This window comes from Haematobia irritans, chromosome 5 (assembly GCF_050003625.1).
Source record: "Haematobia irritans isolate KBUSLIRL chromosome 5, ASM5000362v1, whole genome shotgun sequence".
Lineage (NCBI taxonomy): Eukaryota > Metazoa > Arthropoda > Insecta > Diptera > Muscidae > Haematobia > Haematobia irritans.
Window position 1 is genome coordinate 15,625,315 of NC_134401.1, and position 18,893 is coordinate 15,644,207.

Consider the following 18,893-nt stretch of genomic DNA (forward strand, 5'->3'; position numbering starts at 1 on the left):
TTTTGACAAAATTTTCTATAGAAATAAAATTTTGACAAAATTATCTAAAGAAATAAAATTTTAACAATATTTTCTATAGAAATAAAATTTTGACAAAATTTTCTATAAAAATAAAATTTTAACAAAATTTTCTATAGAAATAAAATTTTTACAAAATTTTCTATAGAAATAAAAGTTTGACAAAATTCTCTATAGAAATAAAATTTTGACAAAATGTTCTATAGAAATAAAATACAAAATAGGGAATATTATCTTTGGAAAACTGCTGAAAAAATGATCTGTATATCCTGCACACAAATATGCTGCTGGCAATTAATATTAGTCCACCTAAAAGTATGCAAATATTAAAATTGATAAACGGGGTTTCCTGTATTGAAGACCTGATACTTCGACTAAACAAATCTGTGAAAATAAGTGATCAGTACTGCAGAATTAAATATTTCAATGATAATTTTTGAAAGTTGAAAATCAAGGGTTCTGTTTTAATGACTAAATTAGATTTCCTACTTTTAAAAGAATTTTTGAAATTATGATTATAGGGAATGAACTTCGATTAAACAAATCTCTGAAAATTCTTCTTTATTCTGCAGGTTATTAATAATGGTGCGCCTCAAAGTATGCAAATATGTTCATGACAATTTTCCGATATTTCGCAGTTTAAAGAAATCTTAATTTTTGAAACATTTTTGAAACTTTCCTCTCCTATTTAAAATTTATTTGCTTGTTCATCCATTCTCACGCTAAAATGTCCACTTAATCCTTTGTTATTGTTACATGATAAGTTTCATAAATCTCCATTTCAAAAGAGCGCCAACTCATAATCTCTAATTCTTAATAATTTATGTTATCTTCAACAAATAATCTTTAATTTAAACAAAACATTCTGAAAATACAAACACGGTGAGTGATATGGCGACAATTTCCTTTCGTCATCATCTTATGTGCACACTTGCACACACACACCCTAACATATGCACACAATGGCACACGATTTAATTTGCTCTCTCACTCTCCCATATAGAGAAGATTATCAATGTTGGCAAATCGAAAATGATAAACAAATATTGATATTTGCCAATCAAGTTGTGTCATGTCAAGGGAGGGTGAATTGCATGTTGGAGGGTGCGCTGCACGTGGGGAAGGCATGTGCCGTTTTTATTGTTTTTGGGGCTCACTTGTAAATGTGTTAATCGTCTGACATAATGAGAAACATTGTGCATAGTGATGCAATGACATTTTGTAGTAGATTTTCTTAGGTACAGTATAACGGCAATATAAGAATCAGTACAGCTATAATATTTCGTTTTTTAGATATTGTGATAATAGGGGTTAATGAAAGAAAATTGTTTTTCTATACACCTTTGACATAAAGTCGTTAGAGTTATTTGACGATGATTTATTTTGTTGTTTAGCAAATTGACACGCCTCGAAGCGGACGACCTTCAGAATTTGACAAATACTATCTGAAGGTACTATAAAAGGATCGAATAACAAGAGGATATGATTGTGTCTAATTTTATGATATGGTTTCATCGGGGTGAAAACTACCATCACCTTTCGAAGCTGGATGGGATGAAAAACTATCCTTTAGGACTGTAATGCAATCAAATTTGGACATCGGTCTATATGAAACCAATAACCGTCTAATTGTTGAAATCACTCTCAGTTGTGAACAATCGGCATATTGCAATATATATTGTTCACAACTTAGAGTAATTTCAACAAATGGTACCACCACACAATATATACCACCATCATATGATGGGGGTATTTTCATTAAGTTTTCAACGCATAGAATTTTAGACCCCATAAAATTTTTTCTTTACAAATAAAACTTTAAGAAATTTTTCTATAAAAATAATATTTTGAGAAAATTTTCTAAAAAAATAAAATTTTGAGAACATTTTCTATCGAAATAAAATTTTGAGAAAATTTTCTATCGAAATAAAATTTTGAGACAATTTTCTATGGCAATAACATTTTGAGAACATTTGCTATAGAAATAAAATTTTGAGAAATTTTTCTACAGAAATAACATTTTGAGAACATTTTCTATAGAAATTAAATTTCAAGAAAATTTTCTATAGAAATAAAATTTATAAAAAAATTTCTATAGAAATACAATTTTGAGAAATTTTTCTATAGATATAAAATTTTGACAAATTTTTCTTTAGAAATAAAATTATGAGAAAATTTTCTATAGAAATAATATTATGAGAAAATTTCTATAAAAATAAACTTTGTCTTTAGAAATATGCACTTTTGACAATATTTACTATAAAAATAATATTTGGAGAAATTTTGAGAATTTTTTCTTTATAAATAAAATTTAAAAAAAATTCTATAGAAATTAAATTTAGAGAAAATTTTTCTATAGAAACAAAGTTTTAACATATTTTCTTTAGAAACAAATTGCATAAACTTTTCTTTATAAATAAAATATTGGAAATCTTTTCTATAGAAATAAAATTTTGAGAAATTTTCAATAGAAAAAAAATTTTGTGAAAATTTTCAATAGAAATACATTTTTGAAAAGTTTTTTCAATAGCAATAAAATTTTGAAAAGTTTTTTCAAAAGAAATAAAATTTTGAGCAAATTTTCTATAGAAATAAAATTTTCTTTAGAGATAAAATTTTGACAAATTTTTCTTTAGAAGTAAAATTTTGACAAAATTTTTCTTCAGAAGTAAAATTTTGACAATTTTTTTAGAAATAAAATTTTGACAATTTTTTTCAGAAATAAAATTTTGACAATTTTTTTTTTTTTTCAGAAATAAAATTTTGACAATTTTTTTCAGAAATAAAATTTTGACAAATTTTTATATTGAAAGAAAACATTGAGAATCTTTTCAGTTCAAACTGAACTGAACTGACAAAATGTTGAGCAAATTTTCTATAGAAATTAAATTTTGAGAAAATTTTCTTTAGAGATAAAATTTTGACAAAATTTTTCTTTAGAAGTAAAATTTTGACAATTTTTTTAGAAATAAAATTTTGACAATTTTTTTTAGAAATAAAATTTTGACAAATTTTTACATTGAAAAGAAGCATTGAGAATCTTTTCAATAGAAATAAAATTTTAGAAAATTTTCTATACAAATATAATGTTGAAAAAAAAAATTTCTATAGAAAAAATTTCTATGAGAAAATTTTCTATAGAAATAAAATTTTGACAAATTTTCTTTAGAAAAAAAGTAAGGAAAGTCTAAAGTCGGGCGCCACCGTTGTGCAATGGTTAGCGTGCCCGCCTTGCATACACAAGGTCGTATGTTCGATTCCTGCTTCGACCGAACAGCAAAAAGTTTTTCAGCGGTGGATTATCCCACCTCAGTAATGCTGGTGACATTTCTGAGGGTTTCAAAACTTCTCATAGTGGTTTCACTGTAATGTGTAACGCCGTTCGGACTCGGCTATAAAAAGGAGGTCCCTTGTCATTGAGCTTAACATGGAATCGGGCAGCACTCAGTGATAAGAGAGAAGTTCACCAATGTGGTATCACAATGGACTGAATAGTCTAAGTGAGCCTGATACATCGGGCTGCCACCTAACCTAACTAACTAACTAACCTAACCTAACCTAAAGTCGGGCGGGGCCGACTATATTATACCCTGCACCACTTTGCAAATCCACATTTTCGATACTATATCAAATCCAATGTGTTGGGTTTTTGTCCCAAATACATACATTTAAATCTGACTCCATATGAACAAAATTTATAATCTATAGACTTAAAATTTAAGTCGGCTAATGCCCTGGGATGGTACACTATGTTAGTAAAAAAAATATGGGAAACATTTTAATCTGAACCAATTTTGAGGCAACTTCGCAAAAGTCTATTTATGATTTATCGGTCGATAGATATGTATTAGAAATAAAGGAAAATTTGAGTCACTTTTACAAGTTTTCGACTTAGCATTGGCGATTTTATAAGGAAAATGTGGGTATTTTGGTAATTTTTGCCCAAATCGGAAAAGCATATATATGGAAGCTATATAGAAATCTGAACCGATTTCAACCAAATTTGACATGCATACTTAGTATTTTAATTCTACTCCCTGTGCAAAATTTCACGTAAGTCGGACTACAACGTTGAACTCTGTGGTCATGTGACGAAAAATCGGGCGAAAGATATATATGGGAGCTATATCTAAATCTGAACCGATTTCAATAAAATTTAACACACTTGACTATAGTACGTATTGTTCTCCTGATGCAAAATTTCAAGAAAATCAGGATAAAACTTTGGCCTCTGGGTCCATATAAGTGCATATCGGGTGAAAGATATATATGGGAGCTATATCTAAATGTGAACCGATTTCTTTCAAAATAAGTAGGGTTCTATTCTGACCCAAAACAGGAACTTGTGCCAAATTTGAAGGCGATTGGACTTAAACTGCGGCCTAGACTTTGATCACAAAAATGTGTTCACAGACAGACGGACGGTCGTACAGACGGACGTCGCTAGATCGACTCAGGGACCCACCCTGAGCATTATTGCCAAAGACACCATGTGTCCATCTCGCCTCCTTCTGGGTGTTGCAAACATATGCACTAACTTATAATACCCTGTTCCACAGTGTGGCGCAGGGTATAAAAATTTGACAAATTTTTCTTTACAAGTAAAATTTTGACAACTTTTTTTTAGAAATAAAATTTTGACAAAGAAAACAGTGAGAATCTTTTCTATGGAAATAAAATTTGAGAAGAGTTTTTACTAAAATAAACTTTTGGGAAAATTTTCTAAGGAAATAAAATTTGGAGAAAATTTTCTATACAAATAAAATCTTGAGAAAATTTTGACAAATTTTTTCTTTAGAAATAAATTCATGAGAAAATTTTCTATAGAAATATTATTACGAGAACACTTTCTATAGAAATAAGCTTTTTCTTTAGAAATAAAATGTTAAGAAATATTTCTATGGAAATGCAATTTTGACAAAATTTTCTATAGAAATAAAATTTTGGGGAAATTTTTTATAGAAATAAAATTTGGGGAAATTTTCTATAGAAATAAAATTAAGAAAAGAGAGAAATAAAAAAAATGTTGAGAACATTTTCTATAGAAATAACATTTTAAGAAAATTTTCAAATTTTCTATAAATACAATATCTCTAATTTCTAATTTTCGTTTTAGGTCATACTATCAAAGTTCATGGTAAGTTATCCCTTAGTAATTTTTCCTTATTGGTGCAAGGTAAACTTATTAAAACCTTTAAATTTTGACCCATGCTAGGGAAGGAAAAAAACTTCAAAATCGAATTTTTTAAATTTGGTAGATTTTTGGTAAAATTTTCTCAAAATTTTCCCTCCCTCTTTCCTACGCGCGGTGGTCGGACTCCGAGAACTGGATTAACCTTGTAGCTTCTCAGCGCGTCAGCTACAGTATCATCATGAATCCTCTTCTGACATACGTTCTCTAGGATGACGACTCGAAAAGACTGTCGAATGTGACCCTGAGAATCTGGGGATATCATTTATAATCGATATTGTTTCACCATCGACTCTGACATTTAATCGCCTGCATACTTTTGCCGGCCATGTAGTGAATAGTATGGCTGTGGATTTGGTAGCGGATAACCTCAAATTTCAAGCAGATCACCGAGATAGATGTTTATTAAAACCTTTAAATTTCGACCCATGCTAGGGAAGGAAAAAAACTTCAAAATCACATTTTTTAAATTTGGTAGATTTTTGGTAAAATTTTCTCAAAATTTAGGTGGATTATTTTTGGCACGAGTGGGAGACCCATAAAGTTCATATATTCTTAGTCTTTGTGAAATTCTGAGACCGTCTAAAGATGTCCGTCTGTCTATCCGCCAATCGGTTGGTTCCTGCCGGTAGCCAGTAGGATGACAATAGTACGTGTAATTTAGAGAAAAAAGTCTGTACCTTGTAGAGTAAGACAGAGGAATTCCCAAGGCTTGATGATATCTTTGGCACTGTGCAACAACTAGATTTCAGACAACCCACGCTCTCCTGACGGTGTTGAGATGGTAACATATGCGGACGTGTGTACTAACATGGCATCTGGGCCCTATGGTTGATGACATCTGCGATCGACTAAACATCTATCTCGGTGATCTGCTTGAAATTTGAGGTTAACCGCTACCAAATCCACAGTCATACTACTCACTACATGGACGGCCGACGTATGCAGGCGATTAAATGTCAGAGTCGATGGTGAAACATTTCCGATTATAAATACTATCCCCAGATTCTCAGGGTGACATTCGACAGTTTTTTCGAGTCGTCATCCCAGGCCACTTCTAAATATGTATGAGAAGGTATGTCAGAAGAGGATTCATGAGGATACTGTAGCTGACGCGGTGAGAAGCTACAAGGTTAATTCAGTTCTCGGAGTCCGACCACCGCGCGTAGGAAAGAAGGGGACTTTCCTGTGTACGGGTAGTTTTGGCCCACCTAAAATCAGATAAGTGCAGCCACCTCAATTCCTACCTAGCAGTGATTGATAGAGGCGTAGCTAACTGGTGTTCCATCTAACTGTAACCTTTTCGCTTACCCAGCTAAACCTACTCTCCTCAATAACAGAGCACTCTGGACACATACCATCTTAGTCGCAGAGTTCCTTGATCTCGATACAAGCTGACACTAAACGGGTGATAACTCAAAACAAATGAAGACGAAAAAGGTTGACATTATGATCCATTACTATTGGGATCTGTACCTCAGTCTAGATCGCTATAAATCGATTTTCTAGGCAAATTCTATGGGCATATCAAATTCTATATATAGCGGAAAATGCCATAGACGTCTCAAAAATATTTAGCTATCGATTAATTCAACATTCGAATTTAGTATTTCACGTTTTAGTTGCCTTCTAGTTATTGTCAATTAAAATTGTGGAAAACCTCTTCCGTAATGTTTCAAATTTTTCTATTATTGCTACAATCGTTATTCTGGCTTTAGGTGACTACCTCACCTAGGAAAAGGGAATAAATTAATACTTTCAGGTGTCCAATTAACAATGATAATCACAAAACAAATAATTATGCAAACACCTAGACCTTAATTTGCATAGCCATAATCTTTGTTCCACTTCACAAACGATTGTTTTTGGGCTCCTCATTAGTTTGTCAATTAAAATTTCAAAATTATTCTGCCTCCACTTGAGCGTTCACTAATAATGGACGAACATTAAGTAACTTACAGTCAGCTAGCCTAGCCTATTCGATTCGATAGTTTTTGGGCTTTGTGTCATACCCTCAATCGTCAAGCAATTTCCAATGTCACTATTTGTCAATCATCATCATTACGATGGAAATAGGCACGTGATTATCTACGTTTGCCAACATTCCTCATTCATAGAGTAAACATAAAGTTCGTTTTGTCCCCTTAGTACTCCCCCTCGCCCTCTACCAATTTCAAATGAAAGTATGACCATAACATGGCCGGGAAAGCGATAGAAAGTTTTCATTAAATCGAATACCTTTTGGCCATAGTCAAAATTGAGAATTGCCAAAAACAAAAAAAAAAGTTCAAGTTAATTGAACACGCGGCACTTGTGTGGTAGCAGCCGCGCCAACACATGGCAGCCCATGATGCATAAATTGACAAAGGACACGTTTTTGTGCGAAATCACTTGTTAAATCGGAAAACGTGTAACTCTACATTCCACACCAAAAAGGATACAAAACATACATGTATGGTAGTGGAGAGTTGTTGTCATTGTTGATGTTGTTGTCTTCTAGTTAAAGTTTAGAGGACTCTTGTTCGAGGGTAGTTGTGTGAGTAAGCTCAAGTGAATCCGCTAGTGTATTTGAGGGATAAGCAAACATTTAAAAGGGCCTTAAAATAAAACAAAATAAAAATGGCCCTGGGTCCAATCCCAGTTTCGATTGAACAACAAAAAGTTGTACAGCAATGATTTAGCTCCTTTCAGCTGGTGATATATCTGAAAGATTCAAAGCTTCTCCAAATGGTTTCACACATAATATGACTTATCACCGAACTTGGCCATAGGTTAGGTTAGGTTAGGTTATGTGGCAGCCCGATGTATCAGGCTCACTTAGACTATTCAGTCCATTGTGATACCACAGTGGTGAACTTCTCTCTTATCACTGAGTGCTGCCCGATTCCATGTAAATCTCAATGACAAGGGACCTCTTTTTTATAGCCGAGTCCGAACGGCGTTCCACATTCGAGTGAAACCACTTAGAGAAGCTTTGAAACCCTCAGAAATGTCACCAGCATTACTGAGGTGGGTTAATCCACCGCTGAAAAACTTTTTGGTGTTCGGTCGTAGCAGGAATCGAACCCACGACCTTGTGTATGCAAGGCGGGCATGCTAACCATTGCATCACGGTGGCTCCTTGGCCATAGAAAGTCGGTTATTTAATATAGAAACCGACAGGTTTAATTGATAAGAGATAGGTTAAGGAACCACCGTGGTGCAATGGTTAGCATGCCCGTCTTGCATACACAAGGTCGTGGGTTCGATTCCTGCTTCGACCGAACACCAAAAAATTTTTCAGCGGTCGATTATCCCACCTCAGTAATGCTGGTGACATTTCTGAGGGTTTCAAACTTCTCTAAGTGGTTTCACTGCAATGTGGAACGCCGTTCGGACTCGGCTATAAAAAGTAGGTCCTTTTCATTGAGCTTAACATGGAATCGGGCAGCACTCAGTGATAAGAGAGAAGTTCACCAATGTGGTATCACAATGGACTGATTAGTCTAAGTGAGCCCGATACATAGGGATGCCACCTAACCTAACCTAGCTTTGGTTAGATTAAAAAGAGGATTCGTGTTGCCCAGTCTCAAATCGGCTGACATACACCTAAGCCAGTATTCGGCTTATTGTGCCCTCTAACTTATTTTTTCCAACGAAAAATAAAAGAAGTTCGAGGACTTCTGGGTGCCTAAAGAATTCCCTTATTTATTTCCAGTCTTAGATGGGCCAGTTTCCGAATCCCCTCTGTACCTAGTAAAGGCAGGGTACTGGCAAAGGTAGTGTTCCAAAGACTAATCATCCTCAACACATGCCCTACATGCACCATTTCATTGAGTAAATTGTAGTTCAGAATATCTTAGTGATTGAACTGAAGGCACGAAAGTCTCGGTGAATGATTTGCAGATACAAAAATGGCAGAGGCAGAACTGCAGATCTGAAGATCTGCAGATCTCAGTGATTGAACTGCTAAGCCGCAAAAGTGCATAACTTAAGATTTCAGTGGCAGAACAACAGACCAAAAGATCCAGAAGATTTCAATGGATTAGGATAGGTTAGGCTGAAAATAGGATTCAGGTTGCTCTGTCTCATAACGGCTGACAAACACCTACGGCAATATTCGGCTATTTGTGGGCTCTCTCTCTCTCTTCTTCTCTTTCCCTCGTACCCTTCATTTATTCCAGAAACTCTGTGTCTCTAACGAATTCTCTTTGTCTCCTGTCCTTATTTCCATGGTGGGCCAGATCACCCTTTCACCGTTAGAGTTAACTCTTTGTCCCGTAAAGTAAAACGGCAGTGACAAAGGTAGTAGTCCATGGTCTCATCATTCTCAAAACACGCTCTATATGCACTATCTTCTGCTGCTCCCATTCGTCGCAGATGTACTCTCAATTCTAGGAGCACGGTAATAATTCCCACGGCCCCATGACTGTTGCCTACTCTCCTGGACCAGGTCCCTAATAAGCTTTTCAGCGATATCGTAAACTCTTTGCCTAGTATAGGTAGACCAGTGACAAAAGTGTGCCAAGGTTCAATCATCCTGAAAACATTCCCTACATGCGCTATCCTCTGCTGCTCCTATCCGGCCTAGGTTAAAGGTTAGACTATTCAGTCCATTGTGATAATCCGGCGTAGATATTCTCTTAATTCTCCTCATGACTGTCGTCTACTCTCCTGGACCAGGACACTAATAACCTTTCCAGCGATAGGGTTACTCTTTGCCTAGCAAAAGCAGGGCAGTGACAAAGACAGTGTTCCAAGGTCTCATCATCCTCCAAACGCTATATGATCCTCCTCAGCTGATCCCATTGGGCGTAGATGTACCTTAATTGCGGTCCTACTCTGCTTGATTAGTTATCGGGTCTTTTTCTTGTCTTGGTCACCCCATAGTATTTTCGTTGTCATTCCGACATAGTCTCTTTTTAACGTGTCTCAAAATTTTTCGCACCGGCAAATAGGCTTCACCTCACCATAAGGTCTATTTACCTAGACCTCCATCCTTTGCCACTTTTTCGGTAATCTTTCGCGAACTTCACTTTTATGCGTCTTTTAGCTGCTGCTATTTGAGCAATAGTGTTCAGCAATGATGCTTATTCGTTAAATATATCAGACCTTTCGGTTATTAGCAAATATCATCAGGCCTACAGGTCTTCCCTTGAGACGTTTGATCCTGCAGTTTCCTACTGAGAACTTCAAGCCTAAATTTCCATTCGACCCTGAAGTTATTCCACTGAGAATATGAAAATGCAAATCATCCACTGAGGGTCTAAAGTATAATCCCTGAGACTTTTGGATCCAAATTACTTACGGACTTTCCGTCTAGAGTTCTTCCATTGAGATCGATCTACTTTGCCACTTACTCAGAAACTTTTCGCTTCCTGTTATGCATCTTTTCTCTGCCTGTTTGATCAATAGTATTCAGCATTGATAATTGTTTGTTTAGCGTCACTGACCTTTCCTTTATCAGCAAATCCAAAGGAGGGGTTCAGGCGAGTATCGTTTATGTGAATGTCTAGATTTTACGGTAAGACGATATCACCCTGAGAATACACGTGTTGCTCAAAGCAGTAGTATTCCCATTGTCTCAAGAATCTCCCATATTTGGTATTATTCTCGATAGCTTCGTTTTAGCCTACTACTCCGCTAGGGAGCCACCGTGGTGCAATGGTTAGCATGCCCGCCTTGCATACACAAGGTCGTGGGTTCGATTCCTGCTTCGACCGAACACCAAAAAGTTTTTCAGCGGTGGATTATCCCACCTCAGTAATGCTGGTGACATTTCTGAGGATTTCAAAGCTTCTCTAAGTGGTTTCACTGCAATGTGGAACGCCGTTCGGACTCGGCTATAAAAAGGAGGTCCCTTGTCAGTGAGCTTAACATCGAATCGGGTAGCACTCAGTGATAAGAGAGAAGTTCACCAATGTGGTATCACAATGGACTGAATAGTCCATACTTCGGGCTGCCACCTCACCTAACCTACTACTCCGCTACTGGGACCTTCTGTCTAAGCGTTCCTCGATTGTAACACTCATGTCTATAGTATTACCATTAAGGCTTTTCGGGTCTAAAGTTTTCTGTTGACCTTTATAATTCTTGCTTCGTCGTAGTGGATAGGCCTACTGTTCCGCCACTGATACCTTCTGACTAAGAGTTCCTGGATTGAAACCTTCAAGTCTACAGTGCCACCATTAAGACCTTTCTGGCCTACAGTTTTCTGTTGAGATCTTCATACCTAATGTTCTATCACCGCGATCTTAGTGTCTTAAGTTATTCCACTGAGAACTTGGAATGCCATCACTGAGACTTTCGGATCCAAAGTATTTTGGGACTTTCCGCCTAGATTTCTTCCATTGAGATCATCAGGCCTACAGATTCTCCGTTGAGACTTTCGATCCTTCAGTATCCTACTGAGATCTTCAGGCCTAAAGTTCTATCGCTGAAACCGTCGAACCTGAAGTTATTCTACTGAGAACTTGAACATACAAATCCGCCACAGAATCCTTTGGGTCTAAGGAGCCATCCCTGAGACTTTCGGATACAAAGTACTCTAGGACTTTCCGCCTAGAGTTCTTCCAATAATACCATCAGGTCTACAGATACTCCGTTGAGACTTTCGATCCTACAGTTTCCAATTGAGATTTTCAGGCCTAAATTGCTATCTCTGAAACCGTAGAGCCTGAAGTTATTCCGCCGAGAACTTGGACATACAAATCCGCCCCTGAGTCCTTAGAGTCTATAGTTCCATCCCTGAGACTTTCGGGCTCAAGGAACTTTGGCTCTTTCCGTCTAGAGCTCTTCCATTGAGATCGTCCGGCTTACAATGCCTCTGCTGAGACTTTTGATTCTGCAGGCTCCTACTAAAATCTTCAGTTTTATCGCTAAAACCGTCGAACCTGAAGTTATTCCACTGAGAACTTGGACATACAATTCGACTTTAGGGTGTGAAATTCCAACCCTGAGGCTTTTTAATCTAAAATTATCTGGGACTTCATGTATTGTATAGAGTTATCGTCTACTGAGGCTTTCAACTCTTGAAGATCTCCCACTAAGATCGTCTTGTCTTTGAATCTAGAGCTCTCCCATTAAAAGTCGAATGTACATTAAATTTTTCAGTGGTCTACAGGTTCTCCGTTGAGACCTTTGATCTAGTAGGCTTCTACTGGAATCTTCAGACCTAAAGTTCTATCGCTGAAACCATCGACCCTGAAGATATTCCACTGAGAACTTGGACACAGAAATCGACCGCTTAGACCTTAGACTCTGAAATTCCAACCCTGAGACTTTCGGATCTAAAGTTGTTTGGGACTTTCCGTATAGAGTTCTTCCACTGAAATCGCCAATCCTATAAGTCTTCTATTGAGTCTTTCGACCATTGAAAATCTCCCTATAAGATCTTCAGTCCTTTGAAAGTATAGTTCTTCCATTGCAATCTTGGGGTAGCAAATTTAATAGCCCAATGTACATAAAATTACTCAGGTTCTCTGTTGAGACCTTTGATCTTGCAGGCTTCTACTGGAATCTTCAGACCTAAAGTTCTATCGTTGAAACCGTCGACCTTGAAGATATTCCACTGAAAACTTGGAGATACAAATCGACCACTTATACCTTAGACTCTGAAATTCCAACCCTGAGACTTTCGGAATTAAAGTTCTTTGGGACTTTCCGTATAGAGTTCTTCCATTGAGATCGTCAGGCCTGCAAGTCCTGACGATTTTCAAGGCTTCCGACCCTTGAAAATCTCCCACCAAGATCTTAATACCTTTGAATTTCTTCCATTGAAACCTTGGGGTGAAAAATTTAATAGCCGAATGTATATTAAGTTCCTCAGAAAAGCTCCCAATGTGGACCCTTTCGGTACTCTAGCTGATTTATTGTGAAGTTACCATAATCAGTATCATATTGCAGTACTCTATTCTCTAAGAATTCTTGGGCACTAAAGTCAGGTATAAGGTGAAAGAAATTTCCCTTATGGAAGGTAAAATTTCCCATCATCACCATGGAATTTGGTGATGATGGTGTTTCAGTTTGCTTTCACCCTTTGCTAATTATGGGAGTCATTGATAAGGCCTTCACATCTCTTGTCCTTAAGAATTGCCACATTGTGTTTCCGGAAATCAATGCAATCGTGTGAATCCAACATTATGTCACTCTTTCACATGTACAACTTGACAATAGCCACAGGGATAAACTACTAATTTTATGGTTCAATTAGGAAAGCAAAGAAAGAGAAATGACCTAGGCTTCAATACATCTACATTTCGAAGAACTACCCATGCTCTATGGTAAAGCCCCCTTAGAACTCCTTCCAAATCTACCCAAACAAATATACACACAAGAGGAAATCGAGCAAATGTAGGTTTTTTCCCAACACTCTTGTTATTCAAAATTTTACAAGATTTTATTCAGCGATAACAGACCCATTTTCGATGCTTTGGCTTCGCATAATTACAATGATGAGGATGACGATGATGATGCAGAGAAGGCAGAAAATGTAAATTTATACTCCAATTGGCAATTTTTAAAATTCAACAAAGGTCTTTATCAAAAACTCATTTTCAAGATTATTGTTTGTCTTTCTTATGAGTTACGAAATGGAATAAGAGTAAGAGGATTTTTTTTGGAGGGTTGTAAGCATAAACATACAAGGCTTTGTTGGTTCACAAAATCTATGCTGATTGTGTCATACTTATTTGGACCCATTTCGCAAATTATTCCAACATATCGGCTTTTGGCATTTGTCAATAACTTGTATAGGGTCGCCTTATGTCAGAACACGTCAACACTTTCCACCCCTTTTTTATGTCAAATGATAATAAGAAAGAATCTACGATGACATTCTCACATTTCAGTTGTCAGCCGACAATAGTCGTGGCAGACGTCTATTCAAAGCAATAGAAGGGGTTGATATTTGCTTGTTTTCCACCGTATTTGAATTTTTCCAAACACTTGCAAAGCAGATTTTTATGATGGCTCGAACATAAAGTGCACGAATATTTGAATTCCTATTCCTCTGCGACAAATACTCTATTGAAATTTTACTCACGTCATGCCCACACATATTAACCCGCAATAGCACTTTTATGATCAATGCAACCACGAATATCTGAGAGAATCCAGGAAAATGAACACAATCTACATATAAATGTAGGGCCAGTGATGCCAACGCTCAAAACATAGATGGATAAAAATGGTCAATTTAAATGTTGGACATGAGAAAAAATATCGGTTTAATAGGTACCCTGTTTGTCCACCCCTGAGTCCATTTGAGGCCAGTTTTGGAAGGTAGTTAAATTCAACCTTTAATTCATGATAGTCGACCAAATATGGACTGCTTGGTATATATCGGAAACGAAGAAATTGGTCGAAACAGTTGACCACACCTGGCCGAAGTCCAACCCAATGGCGCTATGTACTGTTTGAGAGCAATATTTGACGGTAACAGCTATGTATTTTACAGACTTTGGCAACCCTAGATTATACACGCACACACTCCCACTCACACCCCTGCATTCCCAAAAGAACAAAAATTGCAATGTCATAGCATTGAGTGCCTACGATGACTTACCAAACACCCGAAACGTTGTGCATCAAATAAATTCTCTGTCATGTTAGAGCTTAGTGCAATAACGGTGGTGTCTCTCTGTTATGGCCATTGTGTTATTGTTGTTAGACTGCTATGGACTCCGTAGTTGGTATTAATGTTGCATGTTCTCTTTGGTTTTGTTGTTGTAGGGGGATGGGTTATGTTATTGTTAAAAGTATTTGTTATGCTGGAATTGATGCTCTCAACACGTGTTGCTTGTATTATGCACAAGAATTGTTTATTAAACATTTTGTACAACCATATACGAAACCACACATACACACACACAAATCGTGACAGAGTCACACTTGCAATTGATCACACACTTACTGTCTTATATCAACGAGAGCTTGTGGAATGACATAAATTTTAATGAATTTGTAGCCAATTTGATAGAAATTTAACTGCAAGGAAATGAGAAAATATTGAGTTTTCCAATAAGTTTCTTCTTTGTAAAGATAACCATTTTACAGTCAAATCGACTAACTTCAAGAACAAACCACGTTCAATGAAAAGTTCATCAAATTGTGGGCAAGTAAAAAAGTAGTTTTATCAGAGACAGAGAGATTGAGATCACGGTTGCAACAGTTGGTAGAATTCTACCAACAATGGTTGATTTTATTACTGTTTGGTAGATTGGTAGAATTCTTGATTTCTTGGTAGATTTTGAAAAAAAAAACGAACCTTTCCAACTAAGACGCACTTCAATTTTCTATAGAAATAAACTTTTGACAAAATTTTCTATAGACATAAAATTTTGACAAAATGTTCTATACAAATAAAATGTTTACAAAATTTTCTATAGAAAAAAAGGTTGACAAAATTTTCTACAGGTATACAATTTTGACGAAATTTTCTATAGAAATAAAATTTTGACAAAATTTTCCATTGAAATAAAATTTTGACAAATTTTTCTATAGAAGTAAAATGTTGACAAAATTATCTATAAAAACAAGTAAGTAAAGTCTAAAGTCGGGCGGGGCCGACTATATTATACCCTGCACCACTTTGCAGATCTAAATTTTCGATACCATATCACATCCGTCAAATGTGTTGGGGGCTATATATAAAGGTTTGTCTCAAATACATACATTTAAATATCACTCGATCTGGACAGAATTTAACAGACTTCTACAAAATCTATAGACTCAAAATTTAAGTCGGCTAATGCACTAGGGTGGAACACAATGTTAGTAAAAAATATGGGAAACATTTAAATCTTAAGCAATTTTAAGGAACCTTCGCAAAAGTTTATTTATGATTTATCGCTCGATATATATGTATTAGAAGTTTAGGAAAATTAGAGTAATTTTTACAACTTTTCGACAAAGCAGTGGCGATTTTACAAGGAAAATGTTGGTATTTTGACCATTTTTGTCGAAATCAGAAAAACATATGTATGGGAGCTATATCTAAATCTGAACCGATTTCAACCAAATTGGGCACGCATAACTACACTGATAATTCTACTCCCTGTGCAAAATTTCAACCAACTTGGGCCAAAACTCTGGCTATTAGAACCATATTAGTCCATATCCGGCGAAAAATATATATGGGAGCTATATCTAAATCTGAACCGATTTCAATCAAATTTTGCACACTTAACTGCAATACGAATTGTACTCCCAGTGCCAAATTTCAAACAAATTGGGTCAAAACTCTGGTTTCTAGGACCATATTAGTCCATATCGGGCGAAAGATATATATGGGAGCTATATCTAAATCTGAATCGATTTCATCCAAATTTGGAACGCATAGCTACAATGCTAAATCTACTCCTTGTGCAAAATTTCAACCAAATTGGGCCAAAACTCTGGCTTTTAGGACCATATTAGTCCATATCGGGCGAAAGATATATATGGGAGCTATATCTAAATCTGAACCGATTTCAATCAAATTTTGCACACTTGACTATACGACTAAGTGTTATGTTTGTACAAAATTTCAAGCAAATCGGTATAAAACTCTGGCTGCTGGGTCCATATTAGTGCATATCGGGCGAAAGATATATATGGGAGCTATATCTAAATCTGAACCGATTTCTTCCAAAATCAATAGGGTTCTATTCTGACCCAAATTAGGAACATGTGCCAAATTTGAAGGCGATTGGACTTAAATTGCGACCTAGACTTTGATCACAAAAATGTGTTCACAGACAGACGGACGGACGGACAGACGGACATGGTTATATCGACTCAGGGACCCACCCTGAGCATTATTGGCGAAGACACCATGTGTCTATCTCGTCTCGTTCTGGGTGTTACAAACATATGCACTAACTTATAATACCCTGTTCCACAGTGTGGCGAAGGGTATAAAATTTTCCATAGAAATAAAATTTTGACAAAATTTTCTATAGAAATAAAATTAAGACAAAATTTCCAATAGAAATAAAATTTTGACCAAATTTTCTATAGAAATAAAATGTTGACGAAATTTTCTATAGAAATAAAATTTTGACAAAACGTTTCTATAGAAATAAAATTTTAACAAAATTTTCTATAGAAATAAAATTTTAACAAAATTTTCTATAGAAATAAAATTTCGACGAAATTTGCGATAGAAATAAAATTTTGACGATATTTTCTATCGGAATAAAATTTTGAGAAAATGTTCTATAGAAATAAAATTTTGATACAATTTTCCATAGAAATAAAATGTTGACAAAATTTTCTATAGAAATAAAATTTTAACAAAATATTTTATAAAAAAAATTTTGACGAAATTTTCTATAGAAATAAAATTTTAATAACGTTTTCCATAAAAATAAAATTTTGACAAAATATCATACAGAAATAAAATTAAGACAAAATTTCCAATAGAAATAAAATTTTACCAAATTTTTCCATAGAAATAAAATTTTGACAACATTTTCTATAGAAATAATATGTTGACAAAATTTTCTATATAAATAAAATTTAGACAAAATTTTCTATAGAAATAAAATTAAGACAAACTTTCCACTAGAAATAAAATTTTGACAAAATTTTCTATAGAAATAAAATTTCGCCATAATTTTCTGTATAACTAAAATTTTAAAAAATTTTCTATAGAAATAAAATTTTGAAAATTTTACCAAATTTTTCCATAGAAATAAAATTTTGACAAAATTTTCTATAGAAATAAAATTTTACCAAATTTTTCCATAGAAATAAAATGTTGACAAAATTTTCTATAGAAATAAAATTTGGACAAAATTTTCTATAGAAATAATATGTTGACAAAAATTCCTTTAGAAATAAAATGTTAACAAAATTTTTAATAGAAATAAAATTTGGACAAAATTTTCTATAGAAATAAAATTTTGACAAAATTTGCTATAGCAATAACATTTTGACAAAATTTTCTATAGCAATAAAATTTTACCAAATTTTTCCATAGAAATAAAATTTTGACAAAATTTTTCCATAGAAATAAATTTTTGACAAAATTTTCTATAGAAATAATATGTTGACAAAATTTTCTTTAGAAATAAAATTTAGACAAAATTTCCTATAGCAATAAAATAAGACAAAATTTCCAATAGAAATAAAATTTTGACAAAATTTTCTATAGAAATAAAATTTTGACAAAATTTTCTATAGAAATAAAATTTTGACAAAATTTTCTATAGAAATAAAATTTTGCCAAAATTTTCTGTAGAAATTAAATTTTGACAAAATTTTTTTATAGCAATAAAATTTTGACAAAATTTTCTATAGAAGTAAAAATTTTTGGCAATATTTTCCATAAAATAAAACTTGTCCTTTTTTGTTTTTTTTTTTTTATTAATTATATTATTGTACTTTCAAATTAAACAATATTTTGCTTACTTTTGAAAATTTTCTTTAATTAAATTTTTTTTCAATTCTCATTGCTTTCTTCTCAACTGTCCGTTGCAAATGTGGAAAATTTTCGTGTTTGATAATCTCTTGGTATTATGCACGTCTATGGCTATCCATCCCCCACACAACCCAAGAAACGGAGAGGTGTGACATACAATTAGTACAAGGAATTAACCTTCTTCGTTTTTGTCTCTCTGCTTCACACCAGTGATGTTTGGTGTTAAGGTGTTAAGAATTGAAACCCTTGTCTTCCTCCATCTCGGTTAACCATCATTATTGATTGGCCAGTGGGAATGAC